The sequence below is a fragment of the Lissotriton vulgaris genome, chromosome 5, assembly GCF_964263255.1.
Source record: "Lissotriton vulgaris chromosome 5, aLisVul1.2, whole genome shotgun sequence".
Taxonomy (NCBI): Eukaryota; Metazoa; Chordata; class Amphibia; order Caudata; family Salamandridae; genus Lissotriton; species Lissotriton vulgaris.
This window is the reverse complement of record NC_141693.1, coordinates 955,880,472-955,908,144: the sequence shown is the minus strand read 5'-3', so window position 1 is coordinate 955,908,144 and position 27,673 is coordinate 955,880,472.

The following is a 27,673-nucleotide window of genomic DNA, read 5'->3' as shown; positions in this document are numbered from 1 at the left end:
CAGGATCATCCTGGTTAAAAAAAAGCCCACGCGTCAATTAATCCATGCAAATCTATCAAGTGTTGTAAAGCCCGATAAACTTTTGGCTTTCTCCCAGTATATGTGATCCCTGGTTTGTTCAAAAGTCCGCACTCCATACTAATATTTATATCCCCGCAGAAAATGAACTGGGATGGCCACCCTACCAACTCTAGACTAAGCGATTTATATAATTCTGGGTCGTCAAGTACTGGGCCATATATAGCACAAAGTGTGATATTTTTGCCCTGAAAATTACCATGTACAATTACCCAGCGGCCCCAAATGTCAGCGGAAGAGCGGATAATATTAGCCTTCCCCCGCCTTACTAAGATAGCAACTCCTTTATTCTTAGCCTCAATTTTGGTCCAAGAAACAAGTTGAAATCCCTCAAATTCAAGCAGTTTATGGCGGCTGGCTTCAATATGTGTTTCTTGAAGGCAGAGAACATCTGCCCGCAAGAATCGCAAATCTTCCCTTACCCGACGCCGTTTAGTCGGGTCATTAAGCCCGCATATATTTATGGATGCTATTCTATTATTAGCAATACCAAAAAAAAGTATTTCCAGCAAATAACCACAGGCAACCCTTTGCATTAATTCAGATTTAGTTAACTTGTCATAAAACAAACTTCAAATCCTACCATTGTCCCTCCCTTAGCAAATCCCCCTCCCCAACCCCCCCTCCTCCCCTTGATCCCCTACCCCCATACACAGGCAAAATAGGTCCCCGGACCCATGTGATGCCTCCCACTTCCCGAGTGTCCCCAGGTCACTCCCTGTCTATACATCCTCAATTACAGAAGCGAGCGGAAGTACCCAAATAAAAAGATCCAAACTGAGTCCCAAATGAGTCTAAAAGAGGAAAAAATGGGAAAAGAGAGAGAATAGACCACCAGGATATGAACATCACAACGTATTTCCCCCTCCCCCCCTTATTATGTCTATTGTTATGTCCATAGAGTCCCTGTCAAAAACTAAATCTAAGTAAGCCTACATTTATGCTGAGCGTTCTTTAAGCCATTTAGCCATCAGGGTGTTCTTTCAGGTATTCTTCAGCCTGTATTTCAGATGAAAAGACCCAGATCTTGCACGGCAGATGACTTTTAGCCATGCGGGGTTCATTAAGAACACCTAACACCCTTTTTTTTTGAAGGGGATAATCAGTGAACGGAGTCGCCACCTTTTTTCCACTGTTGCGTGTCAAAAATCTGAGCGTACAAAAAAAGTATGGCCTTCTACAATTCTTTTGTTATGGAAAAACAGGGTTAAACCCAATACAGTCAATAGGGACCTGGGTAGCAATTAGAATGAAAGGACGGGGTCCCGAGACTTAGAACAAAGAAATTACAAATTCATTCCATTTGTATTCAATTAATTCAAAAAAAGCAAAGCTATTGAATGCAAAAGGAGTTTAATTCAAAATTGCATATACATCCTATTTAATGGATTTGAACTCATTATACATTTATTTGATATCAACAAGTTTATATACAGTTATGTGCCCACATTCACAACGGGGAGGGGGGTGACGTGAGGGAAGTGTCGGGGATAGGATAGACGTGGTCTGATTCATTCAGTGACAAGTCTTATTCATGATTTGAAGACAATGTACATGTGGTCCCTTAGAATCAGGGCCACAGCTTGAGGCTCATATAGAGTCCGAAATTATAACAGGCCTAACTCTGTTAGAGCCGAATATGTCTAAATTGGGACCGGAGTTGGTCGGTGGTTGTGTAGTCGTCTACGTTTCGACCCAAATAAACAGTAGGAATCTTTTCCTTACGAAAGGGTCTTCGTCAGGACAAAGAAAGTTGTGGGTGGGCAACCTCCTAAGGGACAATTAGAAAAACGAATTAGAAACACACCCATCCTGTTATAAATTCATAGGATGGTGGTACATTATAAACAATTAAAAACCGTGTTGTCTATCTATGTCTGAATCCCACATTGTTGGATTAAACAGTAAACTAGAGACTAGCGCTCACCTTTCGCGAGGGGCGAGAGGGGTATGGTCAAAAGAGGATTAGATTCTCTTGGTCCAGAATGGTGATTTGTAACTGTGGATAACAGGGAAAAGACTGATGTTTTTTACAGGTCTATTGGGTGTCAGCTAGTACAAACAAGAAATATACAGTAGATTATACTAGTTGGGTCATGCCTTTAATTTGTTTGTGAAAACATCTATGCTTGAAAGAACTTATCCGCACAGTTTGCTAAAAGCTTAAAAAATGCGTTGTCATAAATTCCTAAATGTAGTATTACCTGTTGACCTCTAAAGGTTTGAGTCTTGGCATGTTTTTCTAAAGTTTCTTATCGGTAGGTGTTGGTTTTCAGCCTACAGGATGAGAGAATGGATTGTTTATCCAGCAGTAGAGGTATCATTACTATAACCACTCAAGGTGTCACAAAAGGTCACCCTGAAAGGGCTTACCACTATCATCTGGGTTTTGGATAAGATAGTTGGATCCTGCGTAAACTGTAACCATATGGGAAAGCTCCAATCTGTCACACTATTCCATTTGTATTAACTACGATTTTTAAAGCCTAAATGTAAAGAGAAAAACAATTTTGGAATATAAACTAGGTATTGGCACTCCATAGAAAGGGGCTATAAAAGTACCTTTTATACAAGTATCATTACCAGGAGAGGCTACAGGAAGTTATCCTATAAGGCTTACCATTAAATTTGGCAGTCGAAATGGATTTTGTATAGAGTAATTTATTCCAGTAAAATGTTACCACTTCTTATGGGAAGATGCTTGTAGGAACGTCTATCAAGTCGAGAAATAAGGCTTTAATTTATGCCTGAAAATCGAGTGAAAAAGAAAACAGTCTATTTTGCATAAATCCACTTACGCTTGTAAACTTTAAGTATAATACAGGGAACCTTGGTTAACGCATTCCATACCTCCAACAAGTGATGGCTTTTATTGAAGGGGGACCGGATCCTCCGTAATGTTCACCGCCTCCTACAGCAGGTTGAACAAACGGGATTCAGGGAAATGTCCGTGAGTACGCCGCCATGTTTTAAAAAAAAAGGTAGGTGAGGGGCTGAGAGTGATTACCTTATGACGTCCGCGAGTGCGCCCAAAATCGATTCAGAAATTGCTCCGCGTTCGGTTTCACTACCGCAGAGTATGCATTCCCGTTACATCTGAGACTCCGTTTGCTCTCTGTCATAAAAGCCGCTATGGAGCTAACACTTCCTGGTTGATCCGGAGAGGGCGGGGCCTCGTGTTATAAGGAAGGAAGAAAGACTCAACCCATTATAAACCAAATTCTCCTCGAGTTGAAGAACTCTGTGTTTTGTCTAAATTATATAGTCCATCTATACGTTTCTCTTGACAATGTTAAATCTCATCTGAAATAATGGTTGTACAAATTAAATTATCAAACGTTCCAAAGTAGTCAAAATTATTTCCTACACTATTACCAAACAAGCCTAGTCTGTAGCAACCAACCATGCTACTAAAGGGTAAACTACTGGTTAACTAACATTCGGTAATTTTATGAATTATTTCATTGTGAGGCTTTTGAACATAGTAGGATTTTAAAAAAATCCATTTGAACATATATTGAGTGCACTTATCTCATAGGATAGTGTAAACTCTTGGACACATTATTTCATGAAAATTGAATATTTACAGGATCCACATACATATCAAAAAGGAACTATACCAACATTGTATTATCATAGTACTATACATTAAGGCGACGGTTATTGTGGAAAGAAGAGTGCACTTATCACGTAGGATAGTGTAAACTCAAACATTTTACATATATTGATACTGAGAAAGAAAGTCAGCTTGTATACTCACAGTTGTGTAACTTGAAAGAGGTTCAACATGTTACCCTAAAGGATCGCTAATTGTGCAAAACTATTTTCAGATTCATTGAGACCTTCGACTACAGAATTAAAAATGTAGATCCACTTGAGCTCTCTGATATTTAGAATATTAGATAGATCTCCTCCCCTTGGGCCTAGTGTGACTTGTTACAAAACTACCCATTTTAGTGATTCAGGCAAATGGTTATGTTTCGTACAATGTTCAACTAGGGGTTCCCCAGGTACCTTGCATCTGATTCTGCTGCAATGTGAAAGGAACCGTGCTTTTACACGCTGCTGAGTATGACCTACATAGATGAGATCACATGGACAGATAATTCCATAGATCACATTTTTGGTGTTGCAGTTCGTGTGATGTTTATGTATGTGCCGATGGTCTTTGAAAACAAAGTCTTTAGATTGGATAGTCGACGGGCAAGCTTTACATTTACCGCATCTGTAATGTCCTACTACCCGTGGTTGTTTCCAGCATGAGGTTATAGTGGGTTCAGATTGGCACTCTAAGAACGATGAAACTACATAGTCTTTGATATTCCTGGCCTTTTTAAAGGTGTGCATCGGTACGTTTGTAATGTCTAGATCCTTGGCAATAAGGTTCCAGTGTTTGTTTATAACCTTCTTAATGGAATGGCTCTTGGTCGAGAAGGTGGTCACGCAAATCATGCGTTCTTCTGATTGACAATTGCGTACTGATGGTTCAAGGAGTGTTTCACGGTGGCAGAACCAAGCTCTTTTTCTAGAGCGTTTGATGAGCCATTTGGGGTAGCCTCTCTCTATTAAGCGTGCCATCAAAATCTCAGATTGTAGCATATAGTCCTCCTTTTTGCTGCAGTTCCTTCGCACACGAAGGAACTGTCCGTAGGGTAAATTGTCCCGAAGGCTCCTAGGATGGTGGCTGGAATACTGCAACAATGAATTCCGTTCTGCAGGTTTTCTGAATAAAGTGGTATGTAGAGTGCCTTCCTCTGCCACTAGCGTAATGTCTAGAAAATCAATCTTTTTGTTACTGGCTTGTATCGTAAATTGAATGTCTGGAGACCGTAGATTTAGCCATGCATGGAAAAGTTTAAGTTCATTGTTATTGCCCTTCCAGATTAGCAGCACATCATCAATGTACCGTACCCAAAGTTGTATATGATGATGAAAGGGATTTTGGTCACAAATGACAAAAGTCTTTTCATAGAAGGCCATGAACAAAATGGCCAGGTCAGGGGCAAAGGCTGCCCCCATTGCCACGCCCTTCGTTTGTAGGTAAAACACATTTTGAAACATGAAATAATTTCTCATCATTGCAATCTTTAGTAGAAGAATTATGAATGAGGTTGGTACTTTTACAGGGGCTTCACGACTGTCAAGGGCTTCAGTGGCCACCATTAGGGCCTCCTCCTGTGGGATGCTTGTGTACAGCGACACAATGTCGCACATTACCAGTAGTTCTTCATCCGGATTAAAGGCTTTCCCATCAACCAAAGTGATCGTATGTGTAGTGTCCCTGAAATAGGTGGAGGTAGCTTCGGCTAGTGGTTTTAAAAAGAAGTCTATATAACGGCATAGAGGCTCGAGAATGGATCCACATCCGGAGACGATGGGTCGCCCCGGGGGATTGTGTAGGTCTTTGTGCACCTTGGTTAAGGTATAGATCGTCGGTATGCGTGGGTGGCTCTGATTGAGATAACGGTATTCCTGATCCGTGAGGAAACCTTGTTGGACACCTTCCTGTGTCACCCATTGCATTTCCGTTGCCAGGTCCCGCGTAGGGTCAGATGGCAGTCTCCTGTAACTTATCCCATCATTTAGTTGGCGCAGGATCTCTCCTTTGTACTTAGATACATCTTGAATGATGATTGCGCCGCCCTTGTCTGCTGGCTTTACAACAACATTGGGATTTGATTTAAGAGTGATCAGTGCTGTTCTTTCGGTCTTACGGATATTATATCTCACGTAAGTCTTCTCTCTCAAAATTTTCTTGACCTCGTCAGTGATGATGCTTTCATACGCCAGTATACGGTGGCTCATTGCATTGGACTGGGGTACAAATGTGGATGGTACTCTGAATCCGGTTACAGATGTGTTCATCGGTGGTGGTCTATTTTTGAAGAAGAATCGCAGTCTTATTTTCCGAAAGAATTTGGAAAGTTCCATTAACGTATTGAAACAGTTTGGAGGAGTTGTAGGGACAAAGGACAAACCCTTACTCAGCACCCTGCGTACATCCTCATTGAGTTCATGTGAGGACAGATTGATGATTGGTGTGTCCGTTGTTTTTACCACCTGTAATTCTTGCGCCTGGTTGAGCGTTCCCCGTGTTCCTCCGGCTGAAATCAAACTTGTTTCGTGCAGCGGCCTCTGCCACCGTCGTTGTCCCAATGCATCGGGGGGCCTTGCTGTCCACGTCCTGTACCTCGGTTCCAGTTGTTGCCTCGTCCGCGGGGCGGTCTCCATGTCCCTTGTTCTAAAAAAGAATTAGGTTGGTATTGAGGACGGTAATTATACTGGTATCCGTAGGAATTGCTGGGACCTGCTTGTTCTGAGTCTTCTCCTGAACTGTAGGAAGAGTCAGAGAATGTGGTGAAACGTCCTCTAGATCTACCACCTCTGTAGCCCCGATTCGTAAAGCGTCCTTGATGGTCTTGTCGGAAATAATCCTCAGACAGGTATGGATATGTTTTCTTTTTGTCGTAGAATTTGAGATCACGGGCTAGATTGTAAAGCTTCTTCTTGATATTTGAGGTCTCAAAATCTTGAAGAGTCGCAACAAGTTTAGATAGCGCCTCTTTGGAATTGGTGAGGGTGCTGTCGCCTGAAATGCTTGCCTTCAATTCGGCTATCTGTTTGGTAAGTACGGCCACCTGTTCTGCTGCAGTCTCTATCCCCAACACCATCCAGTGTCTAGAGCAATTATTTGCAACAAAACTAAATCCTTCACGAAATTTAGGGCTGTCTACAAAGATAGCAGGTTCAACTCTGACTTGCAGGCCTGCAGGTATGATATTGTTCTGGAGGCACTGCGCGAGAAAATGGCCATGCAGTTTTGTGCAAATCAACTTTTTTTCTAATCTCTCTAACTGAAAAATTTTGTCATTTAAGGTAATGTCGATAATGGGTGTACTAGCTGACAGAAAGTTATTTGCTGGATCATGTAATAATTGATCAATGTAGTCTTCTGTGTAGGTAAGTATTTCCTTATCTACCATGTTGGTGAATCATAATTTTTTTTATAAACAAAAATATCTCTAACAAAATTTTTTAGAATTTAGAAAACACGGAATGACCTCCACGAGGGAGGTAGCGTAACCTCACAGGCCACCGCCTGTACAAACTACGTTATGGAAAAACAGGGTTAAACCCAATACAGTCAATAGGGACCTGGGTAGCAATTAGAATGAAAGGACGGGGTCCCGAGACTTAGAACAAAGAAATTACAAATTCATTCCATTTGTATTCAATTAATTCAAAAAAAGCAAAGCTATTGAATGCAAAAGGAGTTTAATTCAAAATTGCATATACATCCTATTTAATGGATTTGAACTCATTATACATTTATTTGATATCAACAAGTTTATATACAGTGTATGTGCCCACATTCACAACGGGGAGGGGGGTGACGTGAGGGAAGTGTCGGGGATAGTCAAAGTCAAAGTCAAAATGTATGTTTATTATGACCGTAGTCTTTAAACAAAACAGTGAGCATAACACAATAGGCGGAGTATACAATAAATATCTATACTTATTTTAGAATGATATTCTTTTAAAATCAGTTCTATATTTCATTTCCAAGGGTACAAATTCCACTTATAAAACACTAAACACCAGTTAAAATTATGATACCTAAAAACATGCTATAAAAGTTTAAAACCTATTCATATTTCTTAACGTCGTGTAAATTTCAGACAATAAAAATTCATACAGTACTACATTTTTCCTTGGGTCTCAGTGCACTCTGGGCCACCTTTAAGTATTTCCCTAGGGCAATTACAATGTCAATGTAGGGTAATTCTGTTAGGAGGCTGGCTGCCTGCATCCTTGTTTTTATTCCATATTTTAGGAAAACCGGGCGCAGCCATAGTTTTCTCTGCTCTAGGAGAAATAGGCAGTCCAACAAAATATGCGGCCAGTCTCCCTTGGTTCTCAGGTTGCACTTGCAGCAGCCTTCATGATCTAATATTTTAGCTTTGGACTCTTTGTTTATTAGCCACGGGTTAATCCCGATTCGACACCTCAGGATCTCTTGCCTGAGCCCGCGGTTAGGAAGTCTATCAAGGTAGGGGAACCAGTTTTCATTAGACCAAGCATTTAACATATGCGCCACTGATTTTTTATTTGCTAGGTAGCCTATATCCATCTCTTTAGAAACTTCCTTCCCCCTTTGCTTCAGATCCCCTTTAGTACTAAGGGCCCGAAGCAATTCTTGGTCCCAATCGATCTCCAAAGATTTGCAGATTCCTTTCAGTTTGTCTCTACATCCTTTTGCCCATTTTAGCTCGCTTCTCATTATTTCATTGCGACACCAATATGCTACTTTTTGGTTTTCGGGGTTTTCCAATCTCTTCCAAAATCTAATCACAGCCATCTGGGATTGTATTTTCCAGGATTTTGTGGCTATTTCTAACCTGATGGCTTGTATCATTGAAGATTGAGGAAGAGATAAGAGTCTTTTTAGGCAATTCCCCTCTAACATGTCCCAAGATCCCTTACCGCTCAAATAAAGGATCTCAGCGCCATATAAAACTTGAGATGGTATCATTGCTTCAAAAGCTCTCAGCATAGGTCGGTGTGACATCTCTCCATATACCCCATTAAACCTTTTTAAACCACATATGGAAGAGAGTGCCTTAGCTTTTTGGGTATCCAGGTGGGAGTTCCAGTTTAAAACTCTATCGAACCACAGACCCAGATATCGATATTCATTGACAGTCTCCAGTTTGAGATCACCTATATACCATTTAAATTTGCTTATCTTTTTCCCGAAGCATAGATTGATTGTTAATAATTTATTGGCACAGTATGTATTGAAAGCATTGAGCTTCCTTTGTAGGCCCCTCTCAGTCTGGTCTACTATCACCAGATCGTCTGCATACAGTAGGCAGGGTATTTTTTTGCCATCCATTTTAGGGCTGGCACTGCCCTCCACCTCGAGATGTGCCGGAAGATCAGACAGGAAGATCGAAAAGAGCTGTGGGGCCAACACACATCCTTGTCTTAGTCCATTTGCTATGGGTATTTTTAGTGTTAAAGAACCCGCCTTATCCTTAATTACTTGACCCCAGTTTTCCCTGTGGAGTTCTTTTATTATATTGAGTAGATCCTTAGGGATCTTCAACCTCTCTAATAACTCCCATAGGCAGGCCCTATCCACCGAATCAAAGGCTGCTCTGAAGTCGACAAAACAGCAGCATAACTTGCCGTTCTGTTCCGTCGACTTCATCGCCATCGCCCATAGCGCAAATCCGTGGTCTATTGTAGAGTGGCCTGCTCTAAATCCACCCTGTTCTGTGGGTATTATTTGAAACTCTTCTGCCCATACTTCCAGTTGTTTCAGCACAATTTTAGAGAACACTTTCTCGCCTATATCTAGCAGATTGATTAGCCGGTAATTTTGTGGCTCCTCTTTGCTCCCTTTCTTGTGTATTGGCCTAATTATGGCCCCCTTCCAGGTTGGTGGCATTACCCCTTCTTTTAGGACAACCTGGAACATCATGGCTAGGAATCTTGCCCACCATTTTATATCAAATTTTAATATTATCGCGGGGAGGTTGTCCGGCCCTGCTGCCCGAGTTAGCTTGAGTTCTCTTATTGTGAGCTCAACGCAGTCTTCATTGAATTGATGTAATAGGTCATCCGAGATTTCTTGCCATAGATTAGACTCCACCTCCACTCTAGGGGTTCTTACCCCGTACAGATCCCTTATGTACCCTTCCCATGCAGCCTCACTCACTACACAATTCAAATCTCCGTCTGAAGTCCCCGCTGCAGACTTTACTAGACTCCAGAATTGCCTTAGGTTTTTATTCTCTATGGTTTCTAGTAATTCTAACCAGCATTTTTCTTTATATTCTCTTTTTGCGTTGGTTACCAATTTCTTAAGATCTTTTTTCAGCCTAACTAACTGGTCCTTTCTTTCTAATGTAAAATTCTTTTTTTGTCTTCTTTGTATTGCACGTATCTCCTTTTTCTTGTTTTGGCACACCACAGAGAACCCCTTGCATCGATTTGTGTGTTTACCCATTGTGGGATGGTTCCCTTTTAGTTTTAGCTTTAAGCATTGGACCACCTCTTCTAATTTCCCTATAAACCATTCCAATTTTTTATTCTCACAGTTGTCTGGTGCTATTTTTAGTTGCAAGGACTTCAATTTTTCCATGTATTCCTCAGTGAGGCGTGTCGTCACCCGTTTGGGATACTCGACCTCCTGTGTGATTACCCTTTCTCTCACTAGATCCCTTCCTCCTGCTAATGTTATATGCAGGAGTTTGTGATCGCTCACTTCTTTTTGTTCTAACCTAAAATCCCTAATCAGGTTGAAGCTCCAGGCCTGCAGGAATATATAATCAATGGGGCAATTCTGTTGCCCCTGAATGAATGTCTTTCCTGCTGGTGAGTCTGTCTCTACTCTCCCATTTAAGCAGTGAAAACCACTACCTCCTAGGGTGTGAACTAGACCTAGATCTTGTTTCGAGATTTCCCCGATTGGGAACTTAGCCGGGTTTATCCCGTACACCTCTAACTGTTCCCTATTCCATAGGTCTGCTTTTTTGGATTCAGTTTATGGTTAAAGTCCCCCATTATTAGTATTGTCTCTACGGGAAATTTTTCTTGGGTACTGTCTACATCCTCTTTAAAATTCTTCATTTCCCTTTCATACTCCTCCCTGTTATCCCACTGCATATATACATTCATTAAAATCATCATTTTATGTTTCTGTTCCACCTTCATGAGTTCAATTCTGCATGCTTGTACCCACTTGCATTTTATATTCAATATTTCGAAATCTCTCATAACTTTTGTTGATATCAAAGTCAGTAACCCCCCCGAGGGCCGACCATGCTTATTCTTTGTGGCTGGCCGCTGAATATGGACGTATCCTTCAAATGTAGGGGTGTTGTCGCATAACCAGGTCTCTTGCAGGCAGGCAATGTCCACTTTATTTATAGCTTCCTTTATGTACTCACGTTTTTGCTCATTGCCTATCCCGTTGATATTCCAGGTTAAGAGACCTAAATCATGCGACCCCCCTCCATCCTATTCAATGTCACTCAAAACACCTACTTCCTCCATGTCCAACGAGTTACTTAAGTTACCTTCTCCCATTGGGTTATTATGTGACGACCAGTTACCCCATGGGGAGTCGTTCCTTGTGTTGTCTATTATGATGTTCAGGCGGCTTAACTCCTTTTCTGTTTCTCTGCAGAGAATCACTTGTCTCTTCTGCAGTCCGGCGTGGTGATTTAGGAACTTGTTATCGGTGAGGGTTTTTATTTCTCTCTCTGGGATAATCCTTATTCCCAGTTGAGTTATTTCAGTTGATGCTTTCAGGATTGCCCTTTTCACCAGATCTGAGTGAAGAGTAATTTTTGTTACTTCCTTCCCAAACCTGTTTTCTACAAAGCCGACATGCTGTATATCTTTAGTACCAATCCCTTTCAGGCTGCCGCATTTTTCAAATTTGGATAAAATCAGTGCCCTATTTAGGGGTCTTGGATTTCCTGTCGGCCTCTCTTTCCTCCCAGCTGGTACTAAATCCAGAAATAACCAGTTGTTCTTATCTCTCTCAGAGAGATTCGTGTTCGTTACCATCGCCTGTTGATAAGTGATTGATCTCACTGGTTGCCGCCCGTTCTTTCTCATATTGGGGTCTTCATAGATCTGGGTTCTACTTTCCTTTGTTCTGTAACTCGATCATCCCTTTGCCTTACTTTCTGTTTCATCGTACTATTGGGAGGGGGGATCTCGATTGCCTCCTTGCATCTCAGCATTTTTCTTGATATTCTCGGGGTCCTTGGGGTCTTTAGGGCTTTTGCCTCTACATGCATGGGTCTACTTGTTGTGAAGGTCGCTGCTGATGCATTCAAGCTTGACTGTATCACCCCCATCTCTGTTTCCTTCACTTTTCTCTTCCCTTCTTGTTTCAGTTGCCTGTTTTTTCCCGTCTTGATCGTGGCCCCACGTGTGACATACCCCCCGCGCCTTTTTATCAGCATTGGTCTTCTTGATATATATACATTATCGGATGATTCTTCTGCCTTCTGTGCTGATTGTTTTGCAGGTTGGTGAGCACTTTCCAAAGCTACACTACTTTCTTCTTCTTCTAGTATTACCATGTCACTTTTCTCCTTTAGCGGGGTTGAGACCATTGACATTACCTTGTTTGGCATTTTGCTCTTTATTTCTCCTAATTCCTCTTCTATTTTCTTCAGATGTTGTTTCTGAGCTTTCATCAGACCATTATTTGAGAGGCTCACTTCCAGGATTCCTTGTAGAGCCTTCTGGAGTAACAGGATTACCTCTATCAGCGATGATGTTGGCGTTTCGGAGATCACCGAATCCTGTATTGTGTTTCTGGCCGGATTTACTTGGTTACTGGACCTTATGCTCTCTTGATGCGTTGGTGTTTTTTGCAATTGATAGAGCTGCTGGAACTGATCTGGCGCTCCTCCCCAGATAACACTTCGGTTCTGATCTTCATTTCCCCTTTGATCTTTGTTTCCTGGAGACAGCTGTGAGAACAGTTTGGGAGATGATGATAGTCGAGGCGCCGAAATTTGGTGGTTTTGGCTTTGAAGAGTCAGATTTATAGTATTGAGGTTCTCCCCCTCCTCTTTACTGTCCTGGCTGGCTTTTTCATGGTTTCCTCCCTTATCTAACCGACTTTGCCTTTTGTCCGGTTTGTCTGGGTTTTCATCATTTTCTCCGCCAATTTCCACTATTTCGTCATCAATCTCCGATGTTATCGCTGGATTCAGTGATTTATAGTGTTTACCCACAAACTCCTTTATGGACTTTGTCACTTCCGACTTCTCTTTCTGTTTATTGGTCGTTTGATTACCACCTCTTTTTGCCTTCTGTGCATTCTTCGATGCTTTTTTAACTTTCCTTTTCTTTCTTTTACCCTTACTATTCTCCAAGGATGATACATGGCTTTCTTGGCTCTCATCCAGCGATTTTGATCCCTCCATTAATTTACTCCTCTCTTGTTCCTCCCCTGTAGGTAGATTTGTCCCTTTCTTGGGCGCCATTTCAGGGTGCATGCACTGTTGTGTTAATGTAGGTGTAACACTTAATTATTAAAAATTTTTTTTTTTTTTTTACTTATTACAAATAATCCACTTACCTCTGTTCTACCTTATGAGCCTTCCGCCAGTTTTCCCTCCTTTTTGGTTGCCACAAATGCCCTTTCACCCGTATTTAGGTGGGTCGCCTGCTTCACAATAGTTCCAAGGCTTGTACTGGGCTTGTAATCTTTAATTACTGGAATTTCTTTGATGCCTATAGGCGCTCCCTTTCGATATTTGGGCACCTGTTTCCCTGATCCCCTGCAGACTCTGCTGGTTACTCCTCCAGCTGTACGTCCGAGTCTGCCTAGGGGGGAATTTGGGGCTGGGGCTGGTTACTAGCGCTGAAGCGCTGATTAGGCGCTGACGATGTGGGGCTCGCGTCAAGTGGCCTCCGCCACCACTGCCTCCCGTGTGCCCTTTTCGCGTGAACCTTTATTGCCTCTTGAAGATTCTCCGGCGGCGCTTACGCCTCCTCCTCCCCGCGATCGCCGCTGTAGTCCCAGGCGGGGCGGGAGGCGAAGGACGGGGGTTTGCGGCTGTACGCTCACTTTCTACTTTTCCCGCTTACCGCTAAAATCAGCTGGCGGTCGTCCGAACGTCCGGTGGCTGTCTGGTGAGTGTCCGCAGAAACGCAGCACTTTCTGCGCGGCTCTCTCGCTCCGTGGTTCTCCCGCTCGGCTCGGCTCCTGCTTCCTCGCTTCCTCGCTTCCTGCTCGAGGCGTTTCGCGCTACGCTCAGTCTGGCGTGGACGTGGCGTGTCGTGGCTCAGGTGAACAGAGGTACTGGGATGTTTACTCACTTGTAATAAACCCATATAACCCCATTCAGTGTCGGGGATAGGATAGACGTGGTCTGATTCATTCAGTGACAAGTCTTATTCATGATTTGAAGACAATGTACATGTGGTCCCTTAGAATCAGGGCCACAGCTTGAGGCTCATATAGAGTCCGAAATTATAACTGGCAAAACAGGCCTAACTCCGTTAGAGCCGTAAATGTCTAAATTGGGACCGGAGTTGGTCGGTGGTTGTGTAGTCGTCTACGTTTTGACCCAAATAAACAGTAGGAATCTTTTCCTTACGAAAGGGTCTTCGTCAGGACAAAGAAAGTTGTGGGTGGGCAACCTCCTAAGGGACAATTAGAAAAACGAATTAGAAACACACCCATCCTGTTATAAATTCATAGGATGGTGGTACATTATAAACAATTAAAAATCGTGTTGTCTATCTATGTCTGAATCCCACATTGTTGGATTAAACAGTAAACTAGAGACTAGCGCTCATCTTTCGCGAGGGGCGAGAGGGGTATGGTCAAAAGAGGATTAGATTCTCTTGGTCCAGAATGGTGATTTGTAACTGTGGATAACAGGGAAAAGACTGATGTTTTTTACAGGTCTATTGGGTGTCAGCTAGTACAAACAAGAAATATACAGTAGATTATACTAGTTGGGTCATGCCTTTAATTTGTTTGTGAAAACATCTATGCTTGAAGGAACTTATCCGCACAGTTTGCTAAAAGCTTAAAAAATATGTGGTCATAAATTCCTAAATGTAGTATTACCTGTTGACCTCTAAAGGTTTGAGTCTTGGCATGTTTTCCTAAAGTTTCTTATTGGTAGGTGTTGGTTTTCAGCCTACAGGATGAGAGAATGGATTGTTTATCCAGCAGTAGAGGTATCATTACTATAACCACTCAAGGTGTCACAAAAGGTCACCCTGAAAGGGCTTACCACTATCATCTGGGTTTTGGATAAGATAGTTGGATCCTGCGTAAACTGTAACCATATGAGAAAGCTCCAATCTGTCACACTATTCCATTTGTATTAACTACGATTTTTAAAGCCTAAATGTAAAGAGAAAAACTATTTTGGAATATAAACTAGGTATTGGCACTCCATAGAAAGGGGCTATAAAAGTACCTTTTATACAAGTATCATTACCAGGAGAGGCTACAGGAAGTTATCCTATAAGGCTTACCATTGGTATACCATTAAATTTGGCAGTCGAAATGGATTCTGTATAGAGTAATTTATTCCAGTAAAATGTTACCACTTCTTATGGGAAGATGCTTGTAGGAACGTCTATCAAGTCGAGAAATAAGGCTTTGATTTATGCCTGAAAATCGAGTGAAAAAGAAAACAGTCTATTTTGCATAAATCCACTTACGCTTGTAAACATTAAATATAATACAGGGAACCTTAGTTAACGCATTCCATACCTCCAACAAGTGATGGCTTTTATTGAAGGGGGACCAGGGTCCTTAACTCTGGGCGCGTCGCTGGATGGCGGCTTCTCCACGGCTTTATCCGCCGATTTTTCTCCTTGCTTCCCTGTAACCAGCCCAGCCTTTCTGCCACTCACCGCCGTTACTTTCACTGCAGGCTTCTCCGGCTTGTCGAGTCTCCTTGCTTTTTCCACTTTTTCAGTGGTCGGGTTTTTCCTTAGCCCGATGCCAACAACGGGTAATTCTCCCACCGTTTTCACGGCCGCTGCAGAAGCATTTCCATTCTAGCGGGGAGGCATCCTGCCGGGCGTGGCCGTCTCGAAGGTTGAATTCCGTGCTTCCTCTGCAAGACACACCCACCAGGCCCCCAAGTGTGCGCTGCTCCGAAGGGCGGTGGCTGCCAGCCGCGCTGACCGCAGCCAGAGTTGCCGTATACCAAAAACGGCCAGCATAGATTGCTTCTTCCGCAGAGTTTCCTTTTTTCAGCCCTGAAGAAATCTACCGGGACTGCCAGGCAATTCTCGCAGTCTCGCTTCAAAAAACTATCCACAATCCCGCCGTTGACAGGGAGTGACACTCACTTGGTTCAAGCGGCCGCCATCTTGCCGCCGGCAACACGATTTCGTAACCTGGCCCTGATGATGGCCTGAAGTCTGTACAGGCTGAGGGAAAGTCGGATTTTAAGTCACAATTTTGAAAATGACACGTTTAGAAAGTTAAATCTCAACAAGGGCAACCCTATATGCCCACAGGAGACGGGTGCACACATAAATATATATATATGTAAAAATCTAATCAAAATGCCATGTGGGACTCATTGCAAAAGAAGGAAAGAACCTTCATCCATAAGTTAGAGGGCTATGCGTTATTTAAAAGCTAAACATTCTCTGACTTAACATCATAAAATTGTTAATAGAACGCAGCACAGAACTTGACTCTTTAAACACCAGAAATAAAATGTCAATCATTAAAAACATGGCTATGACCCCAAGGATCCAAACAACTATAACCTAGACAAGAGAGTTCTATGTGTCATCCAGGTACTAGTAAAATTGTGCTGCAGTCTGATGACGGAATTTGCAAACAAAACAGGTGATGGACAGAATGTGGATCAATGTCACACATTCACCCCAGTCCAAAGATCTGGGCCCAAATCCATCGTTTTTTTGCACTCCACACCACCCTGGGTTAGACAATGGCGATATGCAAATCAGCTCTGACCCTGTGCCCCATGTCAGAGTGCAAAAAAACGATGGATTTGGGGAGTGCAAAAAAACGATGGATTTGGGCCCAGATCTTTGGACTGGGATGAATGTGTGACATTGATCCACATTCGGTCCATCACCTGTTTTGTTTGCAATTGCCGCCATAAGTGCGCTGGGGATGCCCAGACGTGGGTCCCAGGCACTCCACACCACTGGAGTCAAGCTAGCCGGGCTGATGAGAGGTGTTACCTCGAAACCGGTCCGGTCCTCGGATGCTTGATTCCGTTCTGGGAAGGACATGGCTTTTGTAGTTCGGACTGGACTGTTCCCATGGGGCACAGGGTCAGAGCTGATTTGCATATCGCCATTGTCTAACCCAGGGTGGTGTGGAGTGCAAAAAAACGATGGAGTTGGGCCCAGATCTTTGGACTAGGATGAATGTGTGACATTGATCCACATTCGGTCCATCACCTGTTTTGTTTGCAGTCTGATGAAGCAGCCAAGGACAGCATGTATAGATTGAATAGGAACAGTGAGAAAGTAGAACATTTAGGAACACTAGAGATCAGAGTTCTCTCTTCAGAGATGTCAGGAGAAAATGTTACTGACTGGTAGCTTCCTGAAAGAAAGGATATAATATGGTTCTAAACCTTTCTGGCAGTGCCGAATTTGGCCAGGGATTTAGGCATAATGTTCTATCTAGTCTATGATGTCGAAGGCAGACAATAGATCGAATAGGATTAGTGTTCCAACATCACAGCTGTCAACTAAACTCCGGGGATCATCTAAGGCTGAGAATGCAACCAGTTCATGCTGAAGCCATGCTGAAAGCCTGCCTGATAAATACCAAGCATGCCTTTCAAATCTGTGAATGTTTAAGGCTGGTCCGGGATGAGTTTTTTTTGAGCAACTTCCTCAGGAACAGCAGCAGAGAAATGGGATGGCAGATGTTTAAAACCATTAGGTTCAGAGAAGCTTTGATTAGCAGCGACCTAAATACCACTAGTATTTAAGCTTCTGGGAAAATTCTTTGACCTGTTTGGGTGTGGCTCCAGAATATTAACTTCACAATATACTTTGACCATATTAATCAGGTCAAAATATATGAAGAACAACAATATTCGGTTTTAAAGAGTAAGGGTAGGTATTTTTTTATTTCTTACAATAATGTCTATGTTCGAAATAATGTTTATTGAAATAATGTGGTTTTGTAATTGTTTTAACTTGCTTCACATTGTGTTTGTTTTTGCTGTAAACTAATACGGAAATATTTAGTGAACTATTAATTTGTATTATATTTGTATATGTATTACGTATTTAAGGTTATGGAGTTTATGGATTGGAAGGGTAGATGTAAATATATATACACACACACACACACACACACACACACATATATATATATATATATATATATATATATATATATATATATATATATATATATATTATATCAATTAACATTACATTAATTTGCGATTATTGTTTTAATGTGTAATATTGTCTAGTTCTGTTTTTACTATGTTTTACATTTCTGCGATGTTATTTCTTTATAGGTTTTAAAGTTTATTTTAGGGTTGGGTAGGTGGATTTCTCATTCAACATTTAAATCTTTATTCATAATGCAATAAATAAAAATAGTTTTGCATATGTATTACAAATATTTGGGTTTATACATTTTAGTTTGGTTCCATTTAATACAAAATAGGTTTTTTAGCCCGAAGAATTGGGTGGGGGCTTTATACTGTATTGTATTGGACATATATAGAGTGCGTGGCTACCCAACAAGGGTCTCCTGGCACTGAACGGGAGGCAAGCGAGCCACAGAGGATGCTAAACAACAACTTCAAAGACAATGAATCAGACATGGCAGCTAAAGAGGAAGGTCTTCAGTGTCTTAAGGAAGGTGAGGAAAGAGTGACAGTTCCTGAGCGGGGTGAGAGTCCCAGAGTTTCAGGACAGGTAAGAAAACGTCCGGCCTTTCATGCAGGCATTATTGAAAAGATTAAGTAGCATAACTATTGTGGGATTTTTGTGCTTTTGCTACTTTTTTTCTATGTTACGTTGTAAAATTTGTAAATTAAATATTTTTAAATTAATAGTTTATTATAGATGTATATATCTGTTTAAATGCTTTAAAAAACAAAATATCCTGCGGGTGGGGTAAAGTGTTCTGATTGAAAAAATCAATTTGTGTGGTTTTGAAATATTCGGGCCTGCATTTTGATGTGTTGGATGATTTAAAAGTTTTTCCTCTTAATTGAGTAAAAGATTTCCTAATGATTTATAACACCTATATAATATATCCTATATACACAAATATGTTGTGTAGGCAAGTACAACATTAAGAAACAAGCTAGGAATCGAGTGTACTGTGTTTGTGACTACCTACACAAACATTCAGCGAAAATATACTGCAATGTCTGCAATGTGAATTTATTTAACTCACTGAATTTTCTTAATTTGAATTCAACAGTTACAGGGTTTTGAATGTATGAGTTATTTATTTTGTTTATATTTGGTGTTTTATTTAGCTAAGACATTGGTCATGGGTTGAAAGAGCGTCGTCATGCTCACTTATAAACAATATAAGCGTAGCAAAAAAAATGAAACATGGAAAGGAATCTGAGTGAGATCTTACAAATGTAACAACAACTCAAAAATAATAATACAATTGATGGCACACAAACGGACATTTTGACACACACACTATTGCTGACACTTTTATATACATCGTCATTATGGCTGATGACTAAACATTGTTCTGGTAATACTTTAAAAGGTAGCAAAAAGAACAAGGCAATTTCATGGAATGATGGAGAATTGTGAACTGAATTTTCAGCACGGTGGCAGGAGATGGTGAGCCAGACAGTTAGTATATCTCTCCTGCAGAAACCAACTAATTTCAAAAACAAGCATTGGCAAAGCTGATAGCTCTAGCATTAAAGGAATGTCATTTGGTAATATGAACAATTACAAGTAGATAGCATGGGAAAGGATATATATTTGTGGGGAAGCAAAGAACTGTAGAAAACTATCAGTGTAAGTTAATAGGTCAAATGACAGTTGCACTGTCAAGCCACACCTAAAAATCCATGTAGGTTAATGACTGCCCTCCGGTGCTCCTGGCAGAGGAAACGCCACAATGTATCTAGATATCTAAGACACTTTTACAGTATTACAATGTGACATGTGTGCTCCTGAAATTTCAAGGTCAGACAGCTGGATAAAAAAGCAAAATGATCATAGCTGTTTGGAGGGCAAGAGCTTTTTTGTGGAAGCACAGAACTTTTGCTCAATCAAAATATGTACTCCTGGGTCTCAACATATGGGCGGAGCCAAAGCTCCTTTCTAGTGAGCCTCAATTAATTGTTTGGTGACACTTGCACTCGCAAGCCAGACCATAAAGAGCCAGGGCTGAGGCAAGGACTACAAATGAGTAAAGAGTTTGTTATATTATTTGCTATCATTGGTACAGTATTTCTCGGCACGGCTGGCGAAATGCAGTTTCTTGCCCTTGAAGTCAGAGGGCCTGGTAGCAGCATTGGCATCAGTTTTGACTTGGGCATTAGCATGGCATTGTTATATTTTGGTATTTACAACAAGGGGTGGTGAGGGACAGAGTCTCTGAATTAAGCAGAAAGCTCTCACCCAGTCAAGAGATCAGGGCTAGATCCAACACCGTTTTTTAGCTCACTGCACCATCCCAGTTTCAGAACCTGGCTGTATGCAAATTAGTCTGTTCCTGTCCCAGTGCATGATGGGAACAGGGCAAACCAAACTACAAAAGCCAATTCTTACACTGGGAAGGAAACAAGCTCCCGGGGACCGGTTTCTGGCATTACAGCCGTCTTCGGCCCGGTTTGCTTGAATCCTGATGGTGCAATGAGCAAGGGTCTCACATCTGAGAATACCCTTCCACGCTTAGGGTGGACAAAAATATTTACAACAAGGGGTGGTGAGGGACAGAGTCTCTGATCAAGCCCTGATCTTTGGACTGGGTAAGAGTGGTCTGTTTAACTCAGACACTCTGTTCATCACCACCCCCTTTTTGTAAATCATTGTTATATTTTGGGGAATTTTCAGTGCAGCTGCTGGCCAGAGAGTGATATGCAATGTAGGTGATCAGCAGTCCGGAAAGGCTGGATTCATTGATTTGGAGGGGAAGGACACCGTAGGCTGGCACAGTAGGTATGGTGAGGGTGTGGGTGTGGCTTAGACTTTGTTTTGTTTGGCTTGCAGTTTTGGCTGGGGCAGAAGAATAAAGCGCGAGCAAGCGATAATTGACACCACATCATAAAAAGGCACACCCTTGGGCTTAATTAACTCTAGAAGTCCAGAAAACTTTGATATTAATGAAAGGTTTTTTGTGTGCCTTCCTACAGCAAGAAGAATACTCTCCTTTGTTCTGGAGGATAAGATATTTGCTTTGGTTGTTGCTTACTACTTGGAAGTTGAAACTTTTAGTTCTCTTTTCACCCCCTCTCTGCTGGGCAAATCAGACTCCATATGTGCATTTTTGTTTTTTCCTGCACCTGCTGGCAGAGATATTCAAGAGGAAGCCCTCCATGAAAAAACAAAGCCATATCAAGCCACCTCCATCTCCAGAAGGAAAAGTCAACTTCTGCTGGAGCTAAATTAGTCAGAAAAACAGGCTCCAGTGTTTACAAGAGACACTAAGTTGCAACATTCTGGGGGGATGGAATCCGGCGGTAGGAACCCAGTTATCGGCAGAGAAAAAGAGAGGCAAGGTCATATAACGGAAACCAGCACTCAAGAACCATGAACGATGGAAACTGTGGCATTCCAGCCTCTCACTGGGCACCCAATGAATACAGACTCAAATCCACAGGTAATGGAGAAGGGGGACCCACCCGATGATAGAAGTTAGCTCGAAGAGAGCCCAGCTACATTTGATACTAAGAGTGCCCCCCACTTCGCTCTCCATTAAAGTGAACCACAATGTTTTGCAGGCTGTTTTATAAAACGAGATGCAATGCCCAATTGTTCTAAGGGCTAGAAAATGGGGGAAGACCTTCCATTATGTTTACCAATGGGAGACAGCGTTTACAACGCAGTCATTACATTGCAGTTCCTTTACAACATGATCATTACAACTACCACATTGTCAGAACGTGATGCCTTTACAACGCAAGTCATTAGATCGACTTGCTGTAGGGGGGGCGCTCCAACCTAAGGAATAGTATATTCCAACACCTTCCCTACTGTAGCACAGGCTGGAGGTGGAATAGTAAAGTATACTATTCCTAAGTCCAGCGCGCCCCCTTCAGTAAGTTGATCTAATGACTTGGGCTGTAAAGTTATTGCGTTCTAATAACATGGTCGTTGTAACTAACGACCACCTTGTAAAGGAACGTAATGTAAAAACATGCGATGTAACATGCTATATTCTTTACCAATAAATTCATCACCACAAACCTTCACGGCTCAGGAGGCTCAGGCCAAAAAACTTCAACAGGGCTGCCACAGACCTAAAAAACAAGTTGCTATCTGTAAGGATGGAGAGAGACTCCCTCTGGCTCAGTATGTCCAACATCATTGGAATTACGTTGCTGAGGAGAATGGGGTGGGTAGTATACAACAAGCCAGTTTATTGGCAGCCACTAATATTGACTTGGCAGGCTCACATTTGGAGACCGAACAAGTGTGTTTACCACAACCAACAACACCCCCATGTTTATCAGACATGGAGAATATGCCAGTTTGGAAAGACCCTGAAGTTCCGGAAAGCAAAGAAACTCTGACACTGCCCCATTTGGTCTTAAAGGAAGTGCAGGATGTAAAATCAGTCGAAGCCAATCTTGTGAGTAGATTGGAAGCAAGTCTAGGTGCTTTCAAAAACAGAATACTGGACTTAGGCACCTATTATCAAACTACAGCAGAGCAAAGATTGTCAGATATGAATTATTTGATTTTTGAGCAGGATTAATAGATGCAAAAATCACAGAAGCAAATACGGAGCATGAATAAAAAGCTTGAGGTTTTGGAAAATTGACCTTGCAGGTCTCCTTTGCGTTTACTAGATGTTCCCGAGAATTGGAAACAAGATTCTAAAATGATAGAGGTGGTCACAAATTGGATTGCGACTCATTCTAAATGAACCAGTCTCATATTTGACAATTACTAGAGCTCATACATTATCTCTTGAAAAATCATGCAGAACTGGTAAAAGGCCTTAAATATTTCCATTAACGAATATTGTGAAAGGCCATTTGGCTGAAAATTATAAATGTGAAGCCAGATTCCTCTTTTAAAATTTTTCTTGACATGTCTTTTGAGACTTCCCTTCGCCGATGGAAATTCAAGGAAATGATGAGTGAATTTAAGGCTAAGTGGGTGAAAGCTCAGTTGGTTCAACCAGCAAGGTTACAGAATTTGTGGGAGTGTAGATTTTTTTTTCCCCGGAGGTAGAGGCAGCCAAAGAGTTACTGATGAAAGTGCACAGGGCTCGAACCTACCAGCCTAATCCTCAGGGAGCATCAGATAGCATGAAGTAAAATTGATGAGGAAGGAGATAGCCAATATCAGGGGGAGGATGAAGGGTCTTATTTTTGGGGACAGGGCACTTCATGGGGCGGTGGGATGGGGGTGGTGTCGCACCAGGGGGGAGGGAGTCGAGATTAAGGGTAAAATTGGACTTTTGAGGGTGTTGAGATTGAGGGTAGGATTGGACTTTTGGGGGTAGGGAATGGAGTAGAGAAAGAGGAGGTGCATTGGATGCAGTTTTTTGCAGGAAGTTTGAGAAGCAGGTCATTAAGGCATGGAATATGATTTGATAAAATAGAGTAGGTGTAATTAGAAATGATATTTATGACAGGTTATCGTCAGTATTATTGTCAGCATCTATAACACTTTAAGATGGTTAGATGTGTTCTATATGCAACGCACTTTAGGGATGGGTTTTGGAAAGGATTGTTTATTGTAGATGATATTCAGGACAAGAATATTGTTAAGCACTTACAGCACTTTAAAATGGCTAGACGAGAACTATATGTAATGCACTTTACGGATTACACTTTAGAACAGCCTGTCTTTGGTCTTGTATTGCTGCTTTATATTGCATTGTTGCTCATTAACTATGCTCTCTGTTTCTCACCTTATCTTTGCGCAAGCACATTTGTATGGAAGAATTGATGTACTCTAAGATTAAGGTTTTCTCTTTTAATGCCAATGGATTGAATAGCAGGTGGCAAAGGAAAGCTGTAGAAGCCTGGGTCCAATGATATAACCAAACAGTCATAGTTTTGCAGGGGACACAAATTCCTTCCTGCAAATTGAACAAGTTAGCATGTTCACAGTTTGGCCTGGTTTTAAGTACTTTTCCTCTGTTAGATCTGCTCATAGAGGAGAAGTGATATACATCAATGAGAATGTAAGAGTTCAAGTTAATTTATGTCAGGCCGACTCTGAGGGTCGATGGTGCTAGGTGAACTACTCAATAGATTCTCTTCCATTAACACTGCCATGTGTGTATGCTCCCGTTAAAGACAACCCTGGTCCCCTAAGCAATCTTTTTCAATCTTTAGGATTGATAGAAGGGGGATTATCTTAGGGGGTGGTGTTTACTTCTTTCAAAACCCAAGTCTTGATATTTCAACCAGAAATAAGAGACAACATAAACCTCAAACGGCCCAAATGATTAAAGTTAATTCCAGCTTGTTTAAACTAATCAACCCATGGCGTGCAGCCTTCCCCGACAAAAGGGAGTTTTTCAAATCAATATAAAAATGCATTGTGCATTGATTTTTTTTCTGATTTTCCCTGCCTTTAAGTTTGCATGGTTAGCATTTTGGATCACCCCAATATACTTCCAGCTCTAACACTGAATGATCTGAAAAACTATTTGGCAGCATGGTCAACCATCATAAAGTTTTAACTGTATCATTTTTAGCTAAATATTACAAAGGATGGCTGATTTCACACTTCAAACTACTGCAGACAAACATTATTTCTAAACACCTGACAAAAGGAAAAAATATCCTCTCTAAATTCAACAATAAAGGTAAACCTTTCCTTCACTTTTTTTGCTACAAACTGTAGGTTACCAAATAGGATACAATTACAAAAAACATTTTGATTGACAGAATGTAGATCAATGTCTTACATTCACCCCAGTACAAGGATCTGGGCCTAAATCCATCGTTTTCTGCACTCCACACCACCCTGGGTTAGATAATGGCTTTATGCAAATCAGCTCTGACCCTGTGCCCCATGGGAACAGTCCAGTCCGAACTACACAGCCATATCTTTACCAGACCGGAATCAAGCATCCGAGGAATGGGAAGGACATGGCTTTTGTAGTTCGGACTGGACTGTTCCCATGGGGCACAGGGTCAGAGCTGATTTGCATATCGCCATTGTCTAACCCAGGGTGGTGTGGAGTGCAAAAAAACGATGGATTTGGGCCCAGATCTTTGGACTGGGGTGAATGTGTGACATTGATCCACATTCGGTCCATCACCTGTTTTGTTTGCAAATACCGCCATAAGTGCGCTGGGGATGCTCAGACGTGGGTCCCAGGCACTCCACACCACTGGAGTCAAGCAAGCCGGGCTAATGAGAGGTGTTACCTCAAAACCGGTCTGGTCCTCGGATGCTTGATTCCGTTCTGGGAAGGACATGGCTTTTGTAGTTCGGACTGGACTGTTCCCATGGGGCACAGGGTCAGAGCTGATTTGCATATCGCCATTGTCTAACCCAGGGTGGTGTGGAGTGCAAAAAAACAATGGATTTGGGCCCAGATCTTTGGACTGGGGTGAATGTGTGACATTGATCCACATTCGGTCCATCACCTGTTTTGTTTGCAAATACCGCCATAAGTGCGCTGGGGATGCTCAGACGTGGGTCCCAGGCACTCCACACCACTGGAGTCAAGCTAGCCGGGCTGATGAGAGGTGTTTCCTCGAAACCGGTCCGGTCCTCGGATGCTTGATTCCGTTCTGGGAAGGACATGGCTTTTGTAGTTCGGACTGGACTGTTCCCATGGGGCACAGGGTCAGAGCTGATTTGCATATCGCCATTGTCTAACCCAGGGTGGTGTGGAGTGCAAAAAAACTATGGATTTGGGCCCAGATCTTTGGACTGGGGTGAATGTGTGACATTGATCCACATTCGGTCCATCACCTGTTTTGTTTACCAAATAGGATACAGCATTTAAAAAAGGGGGAAAAAATTTGAAAAAAAGTGGGAAATAGGGTAGGAGCACTGTAACCTCTGTGGGGTCTTTAGCGTGTGCTATAGAGGGAGTCCAAAGCGAAGTATTTACCCCTACTGGTATGTAAGTGGTGAGCTACAGAAATTAAATAAGGTATTGCATAGAGTCTGATGCGGGTAAGGTGAGCTAGTGTGGGACTCGGGGATTAAAGTGCGAGCCCAAATTGTGTGTCTTATGCTGGGAATTCATGTGCTCTGGCCGCTGCACTACAGTTGTGGAAGTAGTGTCTGGATGTGTTTATAACTACTAGGACGAACTACTGAGCCGTACTGGTATGAAAGTCCTGGGGTACGGAATATATGTGAGGTAGTGTCTAGAGTTTAATGCTGCTAAGCTGAGCTGCTGCCGGAGTGGGGGATTAAAGCGGGAGCCCAAACTGTGTGTTATGTGCTGTGAAGTCATGTGCCCTGGCTGCTGTGCCACATCTGGGCAAGTAGTGTCAGCATGTAGTTATAGCTACTTAGATGAACTTTTGTTTAGAACATTGGAGCTTGTGTATGGTGCTTAGGTGGTGTTGTATAGGGAGTGCAAAGGTAAATCAATATGGTATTTGTAAAGCGGTGAGTAGAGCTGAGGATCAAAGCGAGAGGTCTGTGCTGCAAAGTGAGATGGTCTGGCTGCTGCGCCACAGCTGTGTGGAAAACACATTTTGGCGAGGGTGCGGGAGCTGGCATGATATATGGCCCTAAAATAGCGGGCCTAAGTTGTAAGTTATAGGGTTGCTCTAAAAAGAGCCCTTGTGTTCATTAGTTGGAGCTACATATAAGTGCGGATGCAGAGCTTCAAGTTATTCAGGAAAACTCGGTTTCCCTGATCTGTGAAGTGTACTCCATCACTTCTGTGTATATCTGCCATATCAAAACATATGTTATTGTTGTATATGGACCCCATTTTGTGGTCTCTGAGGTATACAGAGACAGCTTTGTTGACTTTTTCCCGAGATTTTTCAATCTCTGGACAAAATTGTTTGGACCATTTCCACTTCTGTCTTTAGCATATATTGGAATATACAAAGACAGTTTGCGGCAAAAGTAACATCAATTGTCCAAAGGTGTCCTTCATAAGCATTTCCAAACCTACCCCAGTCAATGTGCCTAGGTCGTTTCCACCACAGTGCACAATCATGAGGTCAGGGTGTTGGAGATGCAAACAGGTTTTAAACAAAGACAACAATTGATGCCACTTCAATCCTCTCTGTCCAAACCATTTAATGTCTACATTTTGTAAACCTAGGTCTAAGTCAATACATCTCTGTTCTGCATACCTCTTGCACCAGAAAACATAGCTATATCCTTCGATTCACACAAGAGTTTTGAAGGTATGGCTGGAAGGTATTGAAAGATGTTTGTAGCTCATGCAGTTCCTTCGTAGAATAAGAGATATGTTTAAAGATGGGGAACTAGTGTCTTTTTGCATACAAAACGGTCCCTGAATGGGAGATGAAAAGCATTGCTTTTTAAAAGAAGGGTGCACATTTGCTTTGTGAAAAAGTATCTTTGTGATTGGTTAAGAAAAAGCAGTGGAGTACATATTATAAGAAAAAATTTGATCAACTCAACAACACCTGCTACTTGCATTTGGAAGGCACTGTTCGAACTTAAAACAATTGTGAACTTTTAACCTGCACGTGTTGTTAAATGTTGAGAAAATGTTGCAAACAAATATCGTTAGGTTTAAAAAAAGTATGAACTTTTAACCTCCACGTGTGGTAGAATGTTCGAGAAAGTGTGTTGATAGAATACGTTGCATTTCTGACTTCGATGTGTACTTGAATATTAAAAAAACTATTTCTATGGAAAAGTAGAAAGACAGTAATAGAGAGAAGTTTTGAAAGCTAAAAGAATCAAGGAACTATTGTAATCTGTTCTCGAT